The sequence below is a fragment of the Eumetopias jubatus genome, unplaced genomic scaffold, assembly GCF_037043125.1.
Source record: "Eumetopias jubatus isolate StellerSeaLion01/CBP00866 unplaced genomic scaffold, mEumJub1_p1.0 scaffold_2, whole genome shotgun sequence".
NCBI classification, from domain to species: Eukaryota; Metazoa; Chordata; class Mammalia; order Carnivora; family Otariidae; genus Eumetopias; species Eumetopias jubatus.
Window position 1 is genome coordinate 44,187,305 of NW_028274808.1, and position 23,763 is coordinate 44,211,067.

General features: G+C 46.1%; 1 protein-coding gene across 2 annotated transcripts in view; it reads left to right on the forward strand.

Annotated features, from left to right (window-relative positions):
• The window catches only part of SLC39A14 (solute carrier family 39 member 14), a 44,515-nt gene that overhangs the window by 1,004 nt on the left and 19,748 nt on the right, over positions 1-23,763 (forward strand). The window lies entirely within an intron of this gene.

The following is a 23,763-nucleotide window of genomic DNA, read 5'->3' on the forward strand; positions in this document are numbered from 1 at the left end:
GGTGTCCAATAGGACCGTGTGGGCATGACTTGATGAGGGCAGAATGCTCACCTGGGGCGTAAGGAGCGGTGGGGGCAGGAGCCACTTTGAACGTGACTTTGCTTCCTTGAGCCACCCTGAATTTGGTTTTGACTTTAGAATCACTCTTCCCTAGGAACCACAGGCACACGTGGGTAGGCTGCTGGGAAGTGGTGGTGATAACATGTACTGGGGACTGGCCTGGTTATCCTGGTCCCTGTCCCAGCTCTGCTCTTAACTTGTCCTGTGACCTTGGGAAGGGGTCAGTGCTAAGGTCAGAATAGATCTCTTATCTACAGCATCTGTGATTAATCCTTAACTCTTAAAACAAGAGCCATAAAAACTGAGAGGAACTTGATGATGAAGCAAGAGAAAGAGTGTCCAGAATTGTGATTTTTAGAAGCTGTAATTAAAAACTACCTATTCCATTTCTTGTTGGAAGCCCAGAGGTGGGCTTTTCGTAAATTGTGTGGTAGCCAGGAGATAGACTCGTGGTAGTCTTTCTGCTTTTGGTTTGCAGATATGATTAAAGGGCATCAAACAGAATTAATGGCCTTGTCATTTAGGCAAGAAGAATAAGAACTGTAGGCTCAATGATTCTCCTAGTAGTCCTCATCTCTCCAGTACATCAATACACAGGGCCCGGTCTGTGTTCAGCTCTGCAGTGTCCACTGCCAGGTGCAAAGAGGGGATGAGGCCTGGCTCCTGCAGACTCTTGATGAGGAGAGAACATCCAGACAGGAAGAATAAGGTAGCAACGCAAGAGAGGCCATGCTGTTGTGTTCAGTTCAGTTCAGAAAAGACAGCACTCTACTAGAGATGGTGTAATGTGGTGGGAGATTGTGGACTTTTGAGCCAGATCAATCTGTCCAAATCCTGGCCCCATTACTTTCTAGCAGGGCGGTTTCCTAATCTCTGTGGGTCTGTTCTCCGTGCCGTGAAGCATGTTGTGATTGTTCCTGGAACATGGTAGAGGTCTGTTTCCTAATCTCTGTGGGTCTGTTCTCCGTGCCGTGAAGCACGTTGTGATTGTTCCTGGAACATGGTAGAGGTCTCATCATCATCATCATCATCATCATCATCATCATCATCTCTGTGGGATGGGTTGTATTATTTAGGGGTCCTAGAAACTGATACGTAGGTTGGGTTGTAGGAGTGGTATGAGTGCAGACTTAGGGTTGATTCATCTCTTCTTTGGGAACATGGATACATTTTCCCTGCCTCTCTGAGTAGGCTGCTTTTCTGTGCCCTGCCAGGGATTGTCCCCCAGAATCACTGGGCATAGGGAAAAGAGGGGTTCCCCTCCTTTAGTTTTGGGAGCTATTCTGATTTCAGGTAATAGAAGTACTCCTTTTCTGGATTAATAATAGGCTGGAAGGCCTAACGTTGGGGTGGGGGCGCTGCGGGTATGTAGCAGTCACTGCACTGGTTCTATTTTCAAACCCTTCCCACAGTCTTCCTTTTTCCTTACCTGCTCGTATCCCACTCTATTCCAGGAGGAACCTGAATCCATGTCCAGTATTCACAGGATCTTGGGATCTAAGTAGTAGTGCTGTGAATAGATTGTATATGTCTGAGAATTGGGACCCCTTCTCCCCACTGTGCTAAAATAATTCAACCTGTTTGCATGAAAAAAGTAATGCTTAGGCATTTTGCAGAACTACAGACAACAGGATGTTGAACTGCGGGGATCTGGGGAATCTTTCAGTCTAGGCTCTTTGTTTTACAACTAAAGAAACTAGATCTGGAGAGGTTAGTTGGTCACATTAACCAAGTCACATTGCTTGCTAGTGACCGAGAGGCTCAATGGCAAAGACCAAAGAAATGTTCTCTTTTTATTCCTAAGTGTGATGATGAAATTGCTAATTCTAGTCCTTTCCTTGAAAACATGAAAAGGAAGGAGCCAGATATCCCCTGTGCTTATTTAGGGGGAAAGAAGTTTCTTCTGCAGGAGTCTTCTACTTCTCTTTTCCAGAATGCCTTGAGACATGTGAGGGTAGGGAGTGGATGTGGAAAGGTCTTGCTGCTGGGGCCCCAGCCAGGACTCACTAGATGTCTACAGTGGGACTTTTATGATCTCGAGGCTGGCAGGTTGGCAGAATGCCAGCAGATAAGGAGTTCAGAGTCTGCTGCCAGCCAGGGGCCTCATGCCCTCGCAGGGAGCCAGCAGGGCAGGCTTGCCACAAGGTCTCTGAGACCCAACTACTTTGTCCCCACCCTTACTGTGGTCATTGAGCCTCCCAGAGGCAGAATACCCGGTGGGCCCTCTGGGACCCCCACAAAGGCAGGAGGGAGAGTAGCCACAGAATCAGCCTGGACAGAGCCTGGCATGCCCAGCTGTGGGAAACCGTATTCCCTTCCTTGGAAACTCAAGATCTAACTGTGTTCTCATGCCTCCTAACCACCTTCCTCCAGCATCTGGCCCAGGAGAGTGTTGGGGTTTGATGGAATGAAAAGGTGACCGTCCTGAATTTGTTAACCGTTGGATCCCTAGGGGCTCTTAGGCCAGGCACTCGGTGTTAGTGGTTAATAAAAAGTCAGCTTAAAGTAGGGAGTTTTAAAACAATACATGTTTTTTTTTGTTTGTTTTAAAGATTTTATTTATTTATTTGAGAGAGAGAATGAGATAGAGAGAGAGAGCATGAGAGGGGGGAGGGTCCGAGGGAGAAGCAGACTCACTGCTGAGCAGGGAGCCCGATGCGGGACTCGATCCCGGGACTCCAGGATCATGACCTGAGCCGAAGGCAGTTGCTTAACCAACTGAGCCACCCAGGCGCCCTAAAACAATCCATGTTTTAAACAATTCATTTTACTTTAAAAACATATGCATGTATTTTTTTACTCACCAAAACTATGATTTAGGGCTGAGGCTTTTTCTTTGGGTTTCTGGGTACTCAAATTAAACTTGCAAATTGTGTATAAAAATCATACCTATACATACCACCTGCAGTTTTCACATTGTATTATTTTTTTAAAGATTGTATTTATTTATTTGAGAGACAGAGCACGTGGGTGCACGGGCAGGGGTGAGGGAGAAGCAGGCTCCCTGCTCAGCAGGGAGCCAGCCCCGCATGGGGCTCGATCCCAGGACCCTGAGATCATGACCTGAGCCAAAGGCAGATGCTTAACCAACTGAGCCACCCAGGCGCCCCCTTTTATTTTATTAAATTTTTTTCACTAGGCTCTATTCACATAGTTGAAAAATCAAAAGGTTAAAAAAAACAATGTATACATTCACACCCGCACTTGGTATTCAGTGAAACATCTTACCCCTGGCCCTGTTTTTTACAGATGGTTCAAGTTAGCACTTTAGACGTGTTGTTTAGCCCCTTGCTCTTTTCACCTAGCAGCTGTACTGGATCTTTCCATATGGGTACAGAGAACATTTAGGTCATTCTTTTATTGTAGCCACACAGTATTCAGGATATGGAAGTACAGTGATATTTTAACCAATGTACGTAAGTCATCTCTCTCTGTCCCCGAACTTGGGTTGCTTCCATTATTTTGTTTATTCTGTTATTACATACAATGCTGCAATGAATAACTTTGTACAAATGGTATTTCCTATGTGTTTAATTATGACTCTAGAAGAAATTCTCCGAAGTGGGATTGCTGGGTAAAAGGACATATACATCTGTTCATTAGTTTTTCTTAAAGAATTTAAAAGACTATTTAAAAGAATTTAAAGCCTATCAGTCCACATGTAGAATCCTTTTTTTTTTTTAAAGATTTTATTTATTTGAGAGAGAGAGCACAAGCAGGGGGAGTGGCAAGGAGAGGGAGAAGCAGGCTCCCTGCTGAGCAGGGAGCCCAGTGCGGGGCTGGATCCCAGGACCCTGATATCATGACCTGAGCTGAAATCAGATGCTTAACCAACTGAGCCATCCAGGAGCCTCTTTTCCCCCTCATTTGTAACATGTCTTTTGGTTCTCAGACTTTTTGATCCTAGGAAGCTTTAATATTGTCTTTTTTTATTTTAAGATTTTATTTATTTATTTGATAGAGCACAAACAGTGGGAGCAGCAGGGGGAGAGGGAGAAGCAGGCTCACCGAGCAGGGAGCCATGACCTGAGCCGAAGGCAGACACTTAACGACTGAGCCACCCAGGCACCCCTAATATTGTCTTTTGTTTATGAGCCAAATCTTTTGATATTTGCTGTGTTAAAAATTAAAACAGATTTGGGGGCACCTGGGTGGCTCAGTCAATTAAGCATCCGATTCTTGATTTCAGCTAGGGTCTTGATCTCAGGATTTTGAGATCGAGCCCCATGTTGGGCTCCAAGCTGGATGTGGAGCCTGCTTGAGATTCTCTCTCCCTCTCCCCCTACCGTCCCTCCCCCCAAAATTAAAACATATTTAAAAATAATAAATATGAGATCATTACATGTTAACATAAAAAGCATATATATTTATATTAAGATTTTATTTATTTGACGGAGAGAGAGACAGCGAGAGGGAACACAAGCAGGGTGAGTGGGAGAGGGAGAAGCAGACTCCCTGCAGAGCAGGGAGCCCAACACGGGGCTCGATCCCAGGACCCTGCGATCATGACCTGAGCTGAAAGCAGATGCCCAACAACTGAGCCACACAGGTGCCCCTAAAAAGCATATTTTTATGAAAATACCTGTTTTCTAAGATTAAAAAAAAGCAGAGAACAGGATGGCATTGCTTTTACATCTTTGTAGATCTACAGGATTTCAAAATAATGATTTATTAGATGATGAGCTAGCAGAGATTGTAATAGGTATAATGTAAGTTTGCTGGTAAAGACTCAGTTGAAGTCTTTTTTTTAAGATTTTATTTATTTGAGAGAGAACAAGTGGGGGAGCAGCAGAGGGAGAGGGAGAAGCAGGCTCCCCACTGAGCAGGGAGCCCGATGTGGGACTTGGGATCATGACCTGGGCTGAAGGCAGGTGCTCGATCCACTGAACCACCCAGGCGCCCTCAGTTGAAGTCTTTTTTTTTTTTTAAGATTTTATTTATTTATTCATGAGAGACAGAGGGAGAGAGAGAGAGAGAAGCAGAGGGAGAAGCAGGCTCCCAAGGAGCAGGGAACCCGATGCGGGACTCGAGGGGATCATGACCTGAGCCGAAGGCAGATGCTTAACCATCTGAGCCACCCAGGCTCCCCCTCAGTTGAAGTCTTGAGAACAAACTGAGTTAACCTTCGAACACACATATTTATACCCTAAACTTCTACCTTAGAAATCTTTACAAAGCTCAAGACTACTGTATTCACCACACTTCATGTAGCCTCTGAAAAATGAGAGTGAAAAGGCTTTTAACATCTTAATATTATAATGAAAATAGTTTTTACCTGATAGACCTCCTAAAACAGTCTCAGTGACCCCAGGTGTCCTCTAAGACCAGAATTTCAGAATTGCTGTTCTAGAGCACTTAATTTTCATAGAAACCAAGCCTTTTTCTTTCTGCACCTGCATTTTAGTTACTCTTTAATTAAATTATAACCACAAAAACAAATAGAACTAGTATAAAGAGGTCTGGGCATAGGCACAGCAGACTTGCTAAATGTGACCTCTGCTGGTGACAGCAGAGAGGTGATTTGCTGGAGGATGTACTGAGGTGGGGACCAAGCCAGTGGAGCTCAGCTGAGAGCTTCTGCCCCGTAAAGACAGGCAAACCTGGTCACTGGGCTGAAGATGCTTGCAAAATCTGTGCGGAGATGCACTGAGGACATGTGGAAGGTTACGCGCTATCTTGTGGGTTTGCTAAGCGGCAGTTGAGTGAAGCAGGTGAGATACTTAAGCAGGCTGGAAGAAGATGAAGTGCTTAGGCAGGAGTGGTCTGGGAAGGCTTCCTGGAGGTGGAATTAAGCCAAATTTTGAAAGCTATGAAGAAAGGAAAGTGGGAAGAGGAGTCCTGGTGAGGAAGCACAAGGATGGATGATCCTGGGGCAGGGATGATCAGCATAGGCTAGAGGCTGATAGCTGATAGAGGGAAGGGCAGGTGACAGGTATGCCTGGAAATTTAGGTTGGACCCAGAGGTTTTGAAGGGCTCTGGGTCCTAAGGTACTGATACTCTGAGAACCCTTAGCTGTTTCCATGTCAAAGACTTAACTGTTCTGTTTCAGCAGCCCTCTGTCTTGGGGTCCAGCTTGCTCTTATCTAGAACTCTGTGGCCCCAAATCTAGATCCTTTGCATCAGGCCGCTTAAACTGCCACCTCCTCCTGCCCCCTCTTAACCCTCAGAGGCAGGGAACACCTTTCTATCCCATCTTAACACCACCTTCTCTACCTTAAAAGCCTCTTCCAGGAACTTTGTGATTAATTCTATTCCACAGCATCCCCAAGCAACTGTTTGGTATTTTTGAAAATTTTATTTTTTTTATTTTAAAGATTTTATTTACTCATTTGAGGGAGAGACACACAGAAAGCACAAGCAGGGGGAGGGGCAGAAGGAGAGGGAGAAGCAGACTCCCCAGCTGAGCAGGGAGCCTGATGCAGGGCTTGATCCCAGGACCCCCCAGGACCCAGAGATCATGACCCGAGCCGAAGGCAGCCGCTCAACTGACTGAGCCACCTAGGTGCCCCTGAAAATTTTTTTTTTTCTGATTAGCAAAAGTAATGCATACTTACTGGAAAGAAGAGAATAACGAAGTACTGGAGAAAAAGACTGTAATCCTGTGGCCGTGTTCACAGATTGCCTATTTCCTCGTAATTATTTTTCATGATACAATTGGGTATTTATTCCCCCTTATGTTGGCATCAAAATTTCTCCTGAAGCATTTATTTATTTATTTTTAAAGATTTTATTTAGACAGAGAGAGACACAGCAAGAGAGGAAACACAAGCAGGGGGAGTGGGAGAGGGAGAAGCAGACTTCCCGCCGAGCAGGGAGCCCAATGCGGGGTTCGAACCCAGGACCCTGGGATCATGACCTGAGCTGAAGGCAGATGCTTAACGACTGAGCTACCCAGGCGCCTTTCTCCTGAAGCATTTAGTCTGCCTTTTGGCTCTATAATAACAGGCAGCCATTTCCTTTTAAACTTTTTATTTTGAACTAATTTTAGACTTAAGGAAAAGTTGGTCCAACTGGTGTCTGCTAGACTTCCACACTGGAAAAATTACTCTTTCTCCTGTGGTGAATCCTTTTATGCCTCAAATCCCTTTTGCTAGGAAGAGCCTGTTTCTTTCAAGGGCTCACCTAATTAGTACTAGTCACATAAGGTAATTCTCTATCTTAAGGTCAATGAATTTGGTCAGCTAACACCAGCAAAATCCCTTTTGCCAGATAATGTAACATAGTAACAGGAGTGGTATCTCATTTACAGGTCCTGCCCACACACAAGGTCACGGGGTTCATCTTAGAATTCTGCCAGCCATAGCAAGAGAACCCCAGATAAAAATGATCAGGCCTTAATTCCAGCCCCAAAGTGTTAGTTTCCCATGGCTGTCTTAGCAGATTTATCACAAACCGGGTACCTTGAAACAATAGCAATGTATCCTCTCACAGTTCTGGAGGCTGAATTTCAAAATCAAGGTGTCAGCAGTCCGACACTCCCTCCAAAGGCTCCGGGGAGAATCCTTCCTTGCCTCTAACAGCTTCTGTTGGCTCCAGGTGTTCCTTGGCTCACTCCAATCTCTACCTCCATCTTCGAATATCCTTCTGTGTCCCTCTGTCCAAATCTCTCTCTCCTTTATCTTGTAAAGATACCAGTCATTAGATTTATGGCCCACCCTAAATGCAGGATGATTTCATCTCAAGATCCTTAACGAATTATATCTGTAAAGACCCTATTTCCAAATAAAGTCACATTCTGAAGTTTTGGGTAGACATGGATTTGGGGGGATATTTTTCAACCCACTATACTCAAGATGGGGGGAAATGTCCTGTAGAGACTGTCATTCACAGAGCTGCAAAAGAAAAGGGAGGCTTCTTTTTAGACCTAAGACAGAAAAGCAGGCTTTGCTATTGAGGCAAGGGCCCAACCTCAGCCTGCCTACTCCCCTCATGTTGACACAGATCTGAGAACCAAGTAGAAATTATAAAACTGGCCTCAGAGGTCCTTCATGCTTGGGATCCAGACACTTTGCAGTACCAACAACTTGCATGTGCATGGAGCTCTCACTGAGCACTAGTTTCCCTGTAGGATGGGCAAGGCAGACATGGTGGCACCCATTTGGTAGGGGGAGGGGTGATCTGACTTCAGAGAGTTTAGATAAATCACAGAATGTTAATAGCTAGTCTTGTCCAGTCCAGCAGTCCTGAAATGTCAGACCAGTGCCCCAGACTAGAGTCAGGTTGATCTCTCAGAACTAGATGTACAGATACCTGGATCTCCTCCAAGAAGCTCTGATTCAGGAGAACTGAGGTGAGGCCCTGCTCACTGGAATGGCCAGGTTAGGAACCATGCACAAATGTAGTCCAGCCCAGGGCAGATGAGAACTGCAGTCCATCTCCAGATTCTTGTGTTTTTTTTTTGTTTTTGTTTTTTAAGATTTTATTTATTTATTTGACACAGCGAGAGAGGGAACACAAGCAGGGGGAGTGGGAGAGGGAGAAGCAGGCTGCCTGCTGAGCAGGAAGCCCGATGCGGGGCTCCATTCCAGGACCCCAGGATCATGACCTGAGCCAACGGCAGACGCCTAATGACTGAGCCACCCAGGTGCCCCTACAGTTAACTTCTTAAAGTAATACATGCTCATTTTAGAAAATGCAGATGAATAAAAGGATAACAGAAGTAACCATTAAACCCATCATCAAGAGATAACAATTAGGAATTTTTAGTCTTTTTCTGTGAATGTATACAACTTAAGGAAAGATGGTCTGCTGTGCCTACAGTTTTATAGGCTCTTTTTTTTCACTTACCATATCACAAACATCTTTCCGTGTTAATCTTCCCCCAAATAACTAATATTTATTGAACAGTTACAGTGTGTTGGCACTGTATTTATATTAAGTATCTCATTTACCTGCTCTTTAGGAGGGACCATTAGTAGGCTTTGTTTTTCTATATAAGGAAAATAAGTCTCCTTGGCCCAAGCCTTGAAGCTAGTAAATGCAGATTGAGGATTCACACTGAGGTCTGTCTCACCCAGAGCCAAAGCTCCTAATCTCTGTGCTCAAACTATACATATTTTGTTATATGGATTACCTTACTCTAGCAGTTCCCTTCTATTGTGCATTTATTTATTTATTTATTTTAAGGATTTTTAAAAGATTTTTATATTTATTTGAGAGAGAGTGAGTGAGCACATGTGAGCATGAGTGGAGGGAGGGAGAGAATCTTGAGCAGACTCCGCGCTGAGCACAAAGTCCAAAGCGGGGTTCAGTCCCGTGACCCTGAGATCATGACCTGAGCTGAAACCAAGAATCAGATGCTCAACTGACTGAACCACTCAGGCGCCCCTAATATTTTATTTTTAAACCACCTTTACACCCAACGTGGGGCTCAGACTTAAGACCCTGAGATCAAGAGTTGCTTGCTCTTCCCACTGAGCCGGCCAGGCACCCCTATGGTGCATTTAGATGGCTTACAACTTTTTACTGTTATGAGTACTACAAGAATGCATGCTCTGAGGGTAAGGATTTTTGGTTTTGTTTATTGCTGTATTTCCTATGCCCAGAACAGTCAGCACTTGATAGATAGAAATCAACATGATTTCCATAGTCTGAATTCCCCAAGGGAAGTATTGGGACTTGACAAGAGACCTTAAAAAGTTTTTTCTGAAAGAATAAATGTATAAGAATTGCCAAAAACAATTTAAAGAAGACAGTAGTGAAGTTAAACTTGCTTTACCAAGGGGTAGAAATGGTGACATTGGCACAGGATAGGTGAATGAAACAAAATAGAAACATCCAAAACCATACCTAAATATATGTAGGAATTTAGCAAAGAATGATACTGTTTCTGACTAGTTGTGGTCTGATTTTGATCAAGTATTTTTAGCCTCAGTATCCTCATCTGTAAAAGAAAGATGATACAATTTTATGGTGCTTTTGTTTTATTTTAATGTTTCCAAAATAGAGAGTTGTCTCATTGATCTGTGCATTTCATGCACTGTCTTTTTCTACTCCAAAAAGGTGTCATTGAAACTTTTTTTTTTAAGATTTTATTTATTTATTTGACAGAGATAGTAAGAGCAGGAACACAAGCAGGGGGAGTGGGAGAGGGAGAAGCAGGCTTCCCGCGGAGTGGGGAGCCCAATGCGGGGCTCAATCCCAGCACCCTGGGATCATGACCTGAGCTGAAGGCAGATGCTTAACGATTGAGCCACCCAGGTGCCCTCACTGAAACTTTTATAATTATAGGGAAGTCCTGTAGACTCTATCGAAACAAAGGTTGTTTTTGTTTTTGAGAGAGAGTGTGCAGGGTGAAGGGCAGAGGGAGAAGCAGACTCCCCGCTGAACAGGGAGCCTGATGCGGGACTCAGTCCCGGGACCCCAAGATCATGACTTGAGCTGAAGGCAGATGCTTAACCGACTGGGCCACCCCAGGCGCCCCTTGAAATGAAGGTTGTTGAGAAGATTAAACAAGGATGAAAACAAATTGCTTAACTGTGGTGCCTAGCAGACAACAATAAATCTGAGCAATTCTTACTGTAAAATTAAGGAAGAAAGGATTGTGGATGAGTTATAGAGATGTTTAGGGCAAATGACAAGAGTCCAACCAATGCTGGTTTGGCAAATAACACGTAAAGCATCTGGCAGTTAGCTGTGTGAGGCCCATGCTCCTGCTCAGTGATGCCTGTAGGCTTTCAGACTCTCCCTGTATCTTTCTGCTCTGCTGTCCTCTGTAGGTAGGACTTTGTTGTAGTTGGAAGGAAGAGAAGAAATCCATGGCGCCCATATTTTGTTAGCTGTAGTAGCCACCTGTGCAAAGGATATATTTGACTTTACCTCTGTTTCTTATCTTTTATAGACTACACTTGAAGTTTATAGACTTTATTAAACAATATTGGGATAATTGAGTATTTCTTTAAAAGTTAGATCCTCTTTCTTACACTGTACCAAATCAAATTCTAGACGAGAGGGCTCCTGGGTGGCTCAGTCAGTTAAGTGTCTGCCTTCGGCTCAGGTCATGATCCCAGGGTCCTGGGATCAAGCCCCGAGTCAAGCTCTTTGCTTGGCAGGGAGCCTGTTTCTCCCTCTGCCTCTTCCGCTCCTCCTGCTTGTGCTCTCTCTCATTCTCTCTGTCAAATAAATAGATAAAATCTTTAAAAAAAAAATTCTAGATGAGAGATTTAAAATTTTTAAGTGCAAGAAAATAAAGATATATATTTCTATAATTTCTGGGTGGGGAAGGATTTTCCAAGCATGCTACTTAAAGCAGTAACCTTAAAGGAAGTGTGTGATATATTTACTTTGCCTCTATTTAAAAAATTTGTCAGTAATACCAATTAACAAAATTAAGAGACAAATGATTAATTAGGAAGGTATTTGTAACGTGACAAGAGGTTAATTTTTTTTTTAATTAAATTTATTTATTTATTTGACAAAGAGAGAGACAGAGCAGGAACACAAGCAGGGGGAGTGGGGAGGGAGAAGCAGACTCCCCTCTGAGCAGGAAGACCAATGTGGGACTCGATCCCAGGACCCTGGGATCATGACCTGAGCCGAAGGCAGACGCTTAATGACTGAGCCACCCAGGCACCCCGAGAGGTTAATATTTTTACCATACAGTGAACTCCTACATGCACCAATAAGAACAAAGATGAATGAATAATCTCAGCAAAATGGGCAAAGGAGAGTGACAGTTTGTGAAAGAAGAAATATAAATGTTAGTAAACCCAAAAATATGTTTAGCCACACTGCTAATCTGAGAAATGCAAATTAAAAGAATTGAAAGAATGATTTTTAACCTATTTGGCAAAGATAGAATACGATTTTAATAGTCAACATTGGTGAGAATCTTATGAAACAGGCCTTTTTTCTTTTTAAGAGAATGCACGTGTGAGCGGGGAGGGGCAGAGAGGGAGAATCTCAAGCAGGCCCCACACCCAGCTTGGAACCTACACAGGGCTCACTCCATCTCACAACCCTGAGATCACGACCTGAGCCGAAATCAAGAGTTGGATATGCAACCGACTGAGCCACCCAGGCTCCCTGAAGCAGGCATTCTTATACACAGATAGTTGGAGTATTAAATTAATTAAACCTTCAGAAGGATGATTTAGCAGATGGTGGAGTAAGTTTTTTTTTTTTTTTTGAGAGAGCACAAGTGGGGTAGAGGTGGGAGTGGCAGAGGAAGAGGGAGAAACAGGCTCCCCGCTGAGCAGGGAGCTGGATGCAGGGCTTGATTTCAGGACCCTGGGATCATGAAGGCAGATGCTTAATCGACTGAGCCACCCAGGTGCCCCAGTTTTGTTTGTTTTTGAGATTTATTATTTATTTTAGAGAGGGGGCTGCAGAGGGAGAGAGAATCTCAAGCAGGCTCCCCGCTCAGCTTGGATCTCAACCAGGTGGGGCTTGATCTCATCATCTTGAGATCATGACCTGAGCCTGAGCCGAGACAGTCAGGCCTTTAACCGACTGAGCCACCCAGGAGCCCCTAGAGTAAGTTCTTTTTTTTTTTTTTTAAATATTTTATTTATTTATTTGAGAGAGAGAATGAGAGAGAGAGAGCATGAGAGGAGGGAGGGTCAGAGGGAGAAGCAGACTCCCTGCTGAGCAGGGAGCCCGATGCGGGACTCGATCCCGGGACTCCAGGATCATGACCTGAGCCGAAGGCAGTCGCTTAACCAACTGAGCCACCCGGGCACCCTAGAGTAGGTTCTTAATAACTGTTTGTTGACTGTCACTGTGGGGACAGGACTGGCCCCCAGGCAACTTGCTCCTGGATCTCACTGATCCTTTGCTTCTGCAGAGACCTCCTTGACCCTTTAGGGCCTCTCCCGCGTGCCCTGCTGCAAGGTGGAAGTTGAAGGAGGAGGCAGCCCACTTCCCTGAAAGGCCTTTCCCGCCCCCACCTCCCTGGCCCCAGGATTTCTGAGCTGCCCTCCCAAAGGGAGGGTGAGGAGGGCAGACCCAACAGCTTTTTTTTTTTCCTCACTTTTTTACTGGAAGCCTAAAAGGTTGGTTTGTGGGGAAAAGGGGTGGGGTATGTATGTGTCCTGCTAGTCAAGAAAGCCCTGTAAATCACGGGGAGCCAGCTGACTGTTGAGTACTTTCATCCTTTCCTGGAAACCAGAGGGCTCCCAGCCAGCCCCACAGACTCGCGTTTTCTTAGAGCAGAGTACGTGAGGTTTGGGGCGAGGTGGAGCCATGTTGGCCTGGGGAAGGTGGCCCTGTTTTTCCTCCAGGAGATGAGCCAGAGGTATAAGGCCCTGAAATCCCTTACTGCCTCTTTCTTTCTCTTCCCCCTGCCCACGGATGACATGTCCTGTGCTCAGCCATCCCAGGCCCAGGTGACATTGATTGGCATGTGTGTATATTTCAGTGCTGACCATTTTTCTCTGATGTTGGAGACATTCCATTTGAGAGGCCAGGCAAATTCTCAGGATACCAGGTCCCTGGTTAGTTTCCAGGGGCTGCAAGCCACGACCGTTCTCATCACCTTTCCCAGAAAGGTGCAAAAAGTACAAAGTCACCCACTCCCCCAGACTTGGGCCACTAGCCAAAGTGGCCTCTGGAGCAACCTGACCAGCCGTAGGAACAGAGATTGTGTCCCAGTTCCTGCTCCTCTCTCCTCAGCCACCCCCCACATCCAGCAGACACTCTGTGGGGATGCCTCCCACGGCAGAGGCCTTGACCATGGGCAAACAGAGGTGTGTGCACAGCTCTGCTGGCCAGATTATGCCTGTGACCTTGACTATTCTCACACCACTCCCTCTTGGCAGCCGCTCACAAAGCCCCTCCCCCTGCATTTCAGGATGTGTGCAGTTGGCACTTGGAGAGGTTATATGCAACTGGGCTGAGACTCAGAGTTTCCATGAGCAGCTGAGAAATTCTAGAAACAGCCTGTACTTGGGTTTGCTTTCATTTTCTTCCCCTGCCATGGGGAAAAGTTCACGTTATTTTCGGCAGGATTATCAGATGGTTGCCTATCCTTGGCACATTTGTCTTCTTTGGGGTTGCAGGGAAGGGAGGCTGCCTCCTTGCGTCTGCTTCTCTCCCACCACGTTGCTCTTGGATCCCCTGCTGCAGCTTAGGTTTCTCTTTAGTTTCTCTGCCTGATGTTTTATATTCCAGGTCCAGACAACCTTCTGGCTCCCTGGGGGTCTTTTTAGCTCTGTTTAAGCTACAGAAGAAGGGGTCCAGTCCCTACGGTTGCACTGTGGATAGAGACTCAAGAACAACACAATTCTAAACTGTCTGGCACTATGAAAATGGGCAGTGGGAAATTAACACTTTCATTCAGCAGGTATTCTTTGGTGGCTGACTTGGTACCAGGCACTCATTTCTTCAGGTTCTTGTGAGGGTCATAGACCTGAAGTCTCCACTACTGTGGAGTTTAAGAGACAAAATAAATATGTGATCAAAACAAGAGAAAGAAGACTATTTTACTTGTTTTGTTAAAGATTTTATTTATTTATTTGAGAGAGCATGAGCAGAGGGGAGAAGCAGAGGGAGGGGGGAGAAGCAGACTCCCTGCTGAGCAGGGAGCCTGACCACATGGGGCTTGATCTCACAACCCTGAGTTCATGACCTGAGCCAAAGGCAGACGCTTATCCCACTGAGCCACCCAGGAGCCCCAAGAAGACTATTTTAGACAGTGACATACAGTAAGAAGAAAATAAAACAGCATATTGGGATTCTGAATGACTGGAAGTGAGCTTTTTTTTTTTCCTTATGAACCACATGGGCGTCCACCTTTGTAGGGGTGACATTTGAACTGAGACCTATGAAGATCTAGGGGAAAAGCACTCTACACAGAGGTAACAGTAAGTGCAAAGATCCTGAGGTCAGAATGCACATGATATGTTAAAGGGACAGAAACAAGGCCAGAGTAGCTGGATCATAGTGAGTGAGAGGGCTCAAAAATGTCAGTGCGGATGGCAAGGGCCAGATGGCACAGTGAGTTTTAGGCCAGGGAAGGGAGTCTAGGTTTTATTCCACTTGTACTGGAAAGCCATCAGAGGGCTTAAAGCAAAGAACGTGCTGTGATCAGATTTGTACTTTAAAAGGATGACTTCTTTCACTGAGCTGTGCATTTCAGATTTGGGCACTTTACATGCGTGTATGTTATACTTTAAAAATAGAGAAAGGACTGACAGTATGGGGGTGCCCAGTGGAATCTGGAAGTCTGGTTAAGAGGTTTCATTTCATTTCACCGTCTCCACTCACTTTCCCTATGCCCCATCAGCTTTACGAGGAAGACCAGAATGGGCTCTTGTCCTCGGAGTTTACGGTGTGGTGTCTTCAGATTCAGACAGTCCTTCCCAACCTTCCTGGAGAAGAGGTCTTGAAGAATGAGTGGCATTCACAAGGCAGTTGTTAGTTAACATCTTGTACACTCAGTGTTAATGTCACTGTGGTTGATTCACTTTTGTATACTATTCCATTGTGAGAATTGGTTCGTTTATTCATCCGCTCCTGCTGATGGGTTTTTGGGGTTGCCTCCAAGGTTTGTGTTACCGTGAGTAGTGCTGTCCTAGAATTACTCTTTTTTTCTCTCTCTGTTTAGAGTGGAAAGTCACCCAAACTACAGCACGTCTGAGTTGCAAGCTAAAATCAGAAACCCTTTCCAGGGGGTAATCCAGTTGCCCCTCAGGGTTGGGGTTGGGGTTGGCCGGAGAGCGGGTAAGCCTTTAAGCCTGGTCAGAATGTTGATTCCTTCTTAATAGGCAAGCAGTTTATAGGAGGTAGGAAAGTGGAAATACTTGCATGAGTAGTTGTGTTAGGGAAGTCATTTCTGCACCCGATGGTCCAGACTGCTGCGCACCCACAGCCTTGAGGGTGTTTTAACCTGGGGAAGGGGAGCTTTTTGCGTGTCTTTTGTCAGCCCTGGTCTGTATCTGAGTGTAATAGGAGCCAGAAACCTGATTGCCTTTGCTCTGGAATCCATCTGTGTGCTCTTGATAGCCTCTAGAACTCTGGCAGAGAAGGGACAATCGGGAGGGCAGAGGGTTGGGTCCTCATGCTCTCCCTTTGCCCCTTTACAGAGGGGGCTTTGGAAAGACACTTGTCTGCTCCTGCCCTTGACCCCAGGGCCGAAAGTGGGGCATCTTCAGTGAAGTCTGCCCCAGCCTTTTCTGTAATCTGTAGAAAAGGTGGGGGTATATCTGAGTACATATGCATTTGTATTTACATATTCATGCAGCAAGTACTTATCTAGGTTCTACCAACCTAGGACGGTTATGAAGCAACCTGGGAAGGTAAGAGAGCACCGAATCCTAAAAAGCAACCTGGGAAGGCAGTCGAAAGTGCCAGAACCGGCCTGACCTTCTAGGACAGGGTGCAGTTAACAGGAGTAAACCACAGGGTGGCCTTGGCATGGGCGCCTGGTGACAGTCTGTGCCACCTGCCCTGATCATGACAAGGGGCAGTACAGAGAGCTATGGGGAGCACAGTGGGGTGATCAAACCTAGCATCAGAGGAGGCCTCCAAAGAGAACACTATTTTAGCAGAGACATGAAGGGCATGTAAAAGTGGGCCAGGTAAAGGCCAAAGGAGTCGGGGTGGGGTGGAATGTTCTAGAATGTAGCTGCAAAGGTGGTGCAAAAGAGAACTTCCATGTCCAGTGGGGCCAAGGCAGTAGTCCAGTAGGCCACATTAAGGTGGCTGGACTTCATTTTCAGTAACAATGTGATCCAATTTGTGGTTTTATTTATTTTTTTTAAAAGATTTATTTATTTATTTATTTGGCAGAGAGAGACAGCGAGAGAGGGCACACAAGCAGGGGGAGTGGGAGAGGGAGAAGCAGGCTTCCCACCGAGCAGGGAGCCCGATGCGGGGCTGGATCCCAGGATCCTGGCATCATGACCTGAGCCGAAGGCAGACGCCCAGCGACTGAGCCACCCAGGCGCCCCTCAATGGGTGGTTTTAGCATACCAGTCTGGCTACAGTAGGGAGGACGGAACTGAGGTGGTCAAGCACTGAAACTGGGAGACCAGGAGGCTCTCTCGTGTCTGGGTGGGAGAACACAGCACTCAGTTCATTCGCAAAAGCAAGGCTTCTTTCTCCTTGCTTCATCCCAGCCTGGGGTGCTTCCCCTGCCCCTAACGCTGCTGGTCGCATAGGTTTCCATTAAAAAACTGAATAGAGTCCTCTCTAGCAGCTAACAGGGAGGAACAAGCCACATCATTGTCCTCATCACCAAAAGTATCAGAGTGAATTAAAAAAGACCAGCCCACCTCCCGCCATCATTTCCTAAATCAGGCTGAAACAAGTCTGCTCAGCTGTCCTGTCACAGGAGGGTCTGGCTTCTAGTAGAGAGAGGTTCACTGCACCAGGGAAACCAAGTAAGCCTCTGCTGGCTGTGGCTCAGAGGCTTATAAAGGCTCAGTGTCTGGGAAGGGCCACCGCACCTCCGAGAGGGAGCCTGAGGCTCAGAGGATAATTCTTACCCATTTTGGGAAGAAGACAGCATTAAGAGACTTCTAGTCAGGGTGGCGAATTCTGCCCACAGTGTTGCTCCCAGCCTTAAGCCAGCTGAAGTCCCTGACTCCTCCTCAGAGACGCTGGCCGTGCCAATCTCTACAGCTGAGATGCCGAACTGTGTGATAATTTTTGTAGAAAAGTGGTTCTCAAAGTGTGGTCCTTGGCACCAGCGGCATCATCGGGTCACCTGGGAGCTTGTTGGAAGTGTAAATTCTCAGCAGCACCCAAACCCAATGAATCAGAAACTCTGGGGTGGGGCCCAGCAATCTGTTTAAAGAAACCCTTCAGGTGACCTCAGTGCATCCTAAAGTCTGAGGACCACTGCTCTCAGGGGAAGATCTAAAGCTTTTGTTAGATTTCCAGATTTCTTCACCAAAGAGGGCAACCCCTTCTTGCCCAGCAACTGCTCCTGCATGTGACTGGAGGCCCCAGTAGAAAGGCACAGGCTCCATCTGGGGCCTTAGATTTCTCAGTGGCCTTCACAGTAATTCATTCTCAGGAGAGTCATAAATGAGCCCTACTCTCATGAGACAGAGGGTTATTGGGGAAAGAAAGAAAAAACCCATATTTCCAAATTGTAGAAAGTGGCAGGGAAGGGAGGGACACTGAGTAATTATACTCCTGAATCATAATTCCTCCATTTTCCCTCCCACTGTCCAAACTGCCCACATGGCTCATCACTGACCCAAGCCAAGGTTACTGGCAGTCACTGTCTGATTATTGAGGCAAAAGGCTTTCCCACATCCTGCTTCCTCACTCTGGGCCTCACCACATGACCAGAGCTCCCCTCTTCCTGCCATTCCTGAAGAGAAACCAGTGTCGCCCACAGCTTCATGCTGTATCTGCTTACACACTCCCTTCCCTCCCTTGCACCATGCCATCCTACCTCCTGATAAAATGCTACCTTCCAGCACTCTCTTCCACCCAACAGCAAGCTCAGTCCCTCTGCCTGTAGTTAAGAGTCCCCGCAACTAGACCCTATTGCTTTCACCATCACCTCCCTTTACTCTCTGGCCTGGACCCTGCTTCAAGCAGGTGACCTAAGTGGTGGATGTGAGCACTGTTTCCTAAGCCACATGTCGGGCCCTGTGGTCTGACAAACAGGAGTGGACTTAAGGGACAACAGGTCAAAATTTTGCAACGGAGTGTCTGGGAAGTGGTGATGGATGAATGATGAGAACAGCAGTGACTCTTGCCCTGGCCTCTGGTGGGGAAGCCCCGACTGGCTGCTACTCATCAGGCCGCCTGACTCACTCAGTTGGTTTTGGAAGACTCTTCTGCTTTGTCAAGTCCAGCCTCCGCCTGAATTTGAAGCCTGGCAAATGTACTCCTTCTCTCCCTTGGTCCAGCCCCTGGGCCTGGCTGTCATTTCCCTCACTCAGGGCTCAGCAGGTGGCTAAGTCAAGCCGCCAGCTTCTCCCCTCCCCAACTGTCTGTGCTGGGCCCTGACACCAGGCTCTGCCTTTCTCAATCTCCCTCCCATAGGCACTGACACACACAGTGGGGGCTCAGTAAATATTACTCAATGAGCAGCAGGCTGCTGGTTCTAATTTTGTTCCCTGCTTCTGAGTCCCCACTGGTTTTTTTCTTTTTTATTTAAGTTTTCTCATCCTGCCCCTCCCAGCGACGGGGTTTTCTGGGGAAAGTAAATGGCCACCACCTCTAGGTAACACCACCCTCCTCCTTCCCCCACCCCGCAGCAGAACTCCTGCACTGTTTGCAGAAATCTCCCACCCTGGGTGGCCTTCTGGTTGAGCCAAAGCTTGAGGCTAAGGTTCTGGGAGTGGGAGCTGGGAAAAGAGAAGACATCCTTTTAGGGTGTGTAAGAGAGCAAAATCCCAGAGGGGACAGAAGAATGGGCCCATTGAGACCTGGGCCTCTTGGGTGAGGGGGGAGGTCTGGCTTTCAAGCTGCAGTGTTTGCACTGGAGGGGGGTTCAGCTTGCCCCAGAGGAGGGTGGTTTCTTGGACTCCGTTCATTTGGTGGGTGGAGAGGGCCGCAGACTGGGTAGTTGTTCTCAAAATTCTTTGGAACTCCAGAAAGCCAGTAGGCAGTATTTACCTGAGGACCAGGCTGTGAGGCTACTGGTTTTCTCACTGGGTCTGTTGGTACTTACACAGATGACTGTATCATTATTAGTTTGAGCATGAATACTGGAAGTATACTAATTTATAGAATGCTGGGCAGTTCTTGTAGTCCAGATGTACTGATCATTGCTTTTACAGGCTGTAGGTTTTGTGCCATACTTAGTTCTCCCTAACTCCTTGACTATAAAAATAACCACCCGTGTTTTCATGTATTACCCTACGCCCACCTCCCATTGGGACACATCAATGAGTTGAAGTAAAAAAAAACAAACAAATACTCCAAATCCCACCACTCAAATAGTCCTCATGACTATTAGGTGAATACTATTCTGGATAATCTTCCAGCTTACTCACAGATAAATCCATATGGAGAAATAAATAATCTTACACAGAAGTATTTAAAATTTCCCTGAATGTAACCGAAGAAAAGAAACTAATAAAATTAAAGGAATTATTAAGCTTTAAAGAAATGTGTTTTTCGCCGAGAGATTATTTTGTAAAAGAGGTTTCAAAAAATCCTTGTGAGTCATATCTATAATTACTTACCCCTTTTAGATAGTATTTACTGACTCTGCTGTGAGAAATGAGGACATTAGCATTTTCACATTTTTGTCTTATCTTTTGATGGCACTAATTGTTAGTAGTAAATTGTCCTTTTTTTTTTTAAAGATTTTATTTATTTATTTGACAGAGACACAGTGAGAGAGGGAACACAGCAGGGGAAGTGGGAGAGGGAGAAGCAGGCTTCCTGCGGAGCATGGAGCCGGATGTGGGACTCCATCCCAGGACCCTGGGATCATGACCTGAGCCGAAGGCAGACGCTTAACAACTGAGCCACCCGGGCGCCCCTAAATTGTCCATTTTTATAACACTTAGATTCTGTCCTATAACCAAAATCCCCAAGGTTTTTTTATTATTTCTTTTTTGAAGGGTTTTAATGTTTACCATCAGTTCTTTTACCATGGTTTCTGCATTCCTGAGACCTTTTTTTAAATTTATTAATTAGCTGCATTTCGTTCTCCTGTGTTTTCACTCTAGGAAGGAGACTGTAGCCTCTCTTTCATGCTTGAGAATTTCCGCCTGTTGTCCTTAACAAGATTTGTGTGACATCTCAGCTGGGAACAATATCTCCGGTTCTTTTTTTTTTCTCTCTCTCTCTCTCTCTCAGTGATGTAAACACTGTTGCATTTTCTTCTGATACTGAATTTACTCTGGGGAAGATGAGGGCAGCCTGAATTTTCTACCACATAAGAGAAGTTTTAATATATTTCACAATTTTTGTAATAAAATATTTGGGGGGAAAAAGTTCCTTTGTGATGCCTGAAAACGCCTTTCAAGTTCAGCATTCAGTCTTTAGGTTCTTTTGCTCCTCTGGTTTTGGGGAAATCTTGTGTCCTTTATCTTTGAACATACCTCATAGTCCAGTCTTGAGTTCTTTAGTTTAGCAACACCAGTTATCCTATGTTTGGTACCTTTGTCTTCTCATTACATTTTTTTTTTTAAGTTTATTTTTTTTAGTAATCTCTACACCCACCCAGTCTGGGGCTTGAACTCATGACCCCGAGACCAAGAGTCGCAAGCTGCACCCACTGCGCTAGCCAGGCGTCCCTCATTATGTGTTTTGTTTTTTTTAAAGATTTTTATTTATTTATTTTGAGAGCGAGAGGGAGAGAGCACAAGCAGGGGAAGGGGCAGAGGGAGAGGGAGAAGCAGGCTCCCCACTGAATAGGGAGCCCGATGTGGGGCTGTGGGCTCGATCCCAGGACCCTGAAATCATGACCTGAGCCGAAGGCAGATGCTTAACCTTGAGCCACCCAGGTGGCCCCCCTCATTACATGTTTTAATCTGTCTTTTCTGTCTACACTCGCTGGTTATCTCAGACGCTCCTTTGTCAGTATTTCTATTTTAAATTACTGGCAGAAATTTGTTCTCTGTTCATTACAATTTATTTATTGGCTCTTTAGTGATGTTGTTTTGTTCTTTTTTTAGGAAGCCTGCATCCCCTTTGATCTCATTTTGTTTTGTAATTTCATCTTTGAGCTCTGGTTTTATTGCATTAATGTTCTAATTACATTGTCCTGCAGTTAGGTGAAGCGGTTAAGAATTGCTTCTCTGGAGTTATGTTTTACTTTGTGTTGACATCTTTGTCTTTTGCTTGGTTTGCCTCCTCTTCTCATCGTCTTCACGCTAGTGCTGTTGGGCAATGTTGGCTCTAAAATAAGACCTGTTTTCTGTGGCCTGCACCAGTGTGCGAGTGGGGCTGAGGTGGGGGAGATGGATCTGTCCCAGATTCCAGGTTTGGGAGCAGCCCTGTGGCGGAGCTCAGCCCACAGATCTGGGAGGTGTGTTCCACTTCTGTTGGAGGAAGAGGAATACTCACTGGAAGTGGATCATTTCCCCAATTCAGTCTGTGGCCTTGGAGCCCCGATTTCCCTCAAAGGAGAGTCACTCATTGTTCTTGTTCCAGTGTCACCTGTTTTCCCAGCAGCTTTTCCCACTACTCCTTAATTGAAGAGGAAAAAGAATTGGCAGCTGTAGGCCTCTGCATTTTTGGGGGAGGTCAGTGAGAATTCTGGCTCCGCTCTCCTGGCTCTGTCTGTGAGGGCTGGGCCTGGCCTAGGAGATGAGCCATGAGTGGTGCCTCCTGCATTTCTTCAACCTGCCTCTGGTTTTGAAGTTACTGTATTACAGTATGCCCCTCTCCTTGTTTGCTTGCTGGTGGTGCCTTTTTTTTTGGCTAATGTTTTACTCAAATGTTAATGATTTAAGGGAAGGGAAATTGTGAATACCGTTTCAGTTCTCCATCTAAACTCAGAAGTCTTTATTTTCATATAATGTTTCAACATACTTTATCTTTCTTAATACCCAGAAAAGTCTGCATGTTTCTTTTCCCTCTTTCGGGAACTAAGGAAACAGACGTAATGAGATCAGTGCGTTGCGTGCAGTCGCTGCAAATTGGCCTTCTCACACCAGGCCCAGTAGTCCTGCTGCTGCCAAAGCCAGCAATTCCTCTAGTACTTGGGCCCAGGGTTCTGGATTCCTCAAGACCTTCCCCCCCCTCCCCTCCCAAGTTTCAGGGTTTTTTAATGGAGGCCAGGAATGTTGCCCCCTTGACTCCCCTGGAGCCATCTGCATTTGTTTACCCCTCAATAGTTAACCCTTAATGGGGAGTGTCCCCCCTGGGGAGACAGTCCTATTGGGCTGACTGGGTCCCAGTGTTGGAATGCAGTGGGGATGGAGACTGGAGCGAGACAAGTCTGTTGGAAGGTGTTCTACAGAAGTGAACTCTTGACCAGGAAAGAACCCCCAGAGGGGTGGGGACTTGCCTTCTGGTTAGTTGGGGCAGTGGTGCTCACAGCCCTGGAGCCCTGGCTGTCCTGAGGTCACAGGTACCTCAGAGAGCCCCTGCTGTCTGTCCCCAAGAGGAACATTAGAGAACTAGACACCTCTTTTGCCATCCTTTGGATTTTAGGTGGGAAAGCAGACAGTTGAGAGGAAGGCTTAGGGAGATTCACTGAGGCCCACCGATAGTGGGGCCAAGGGTTCTGGGAGCCATCATGTCTGATCACTGTGGCCTCCCCTTCCCCCACCCACACCCCCTCTTCCACCCCTCCAGCCCCCACGGTCATTCTTGCTCGCTTGCTTTGGTAGGGACAATCAACCTTTTCTCAATTTTAGGTAAAGTGCTTTGTAAAAACCCAGTTGAGACTGCCCTTGCCCTGATGGCTACCCTTCATCCTGCAGCTGACTAATGCCTCAGCTTGAGTTCTAGCTTTATATATAATTCATTGTGTTCCTACATAACCCATCCTTTGAGGGGGCACAGAATAGGCCCAAGTAGGTGTGCTTACAGATATCTTTCACCCATTTCCTGTGGCTTACTAGTGGCCTCAGAAATCGCCTCTGGAGCATTCAGTCGGCCCTGTGTTTCATTCCTCAGCTCAGAAGGATCTGGTGGTTAGGGAAGGGAGTGGATGTTTGGAGGCCCCTCAGAAGCTGAGGTGCAGCCTCTGATTCAAGTAAGAAGAGTTAGTTGCTGCTCGGTCACCCTGGAGAGGAGTCTGTGTTCGCTCCTCTCTGACAGGGGAGGTGGGCCCAGAAAACTGGCCACGTGGTACATACAACAGTGAAACTATGTCCCCAGCACAGAGGTGC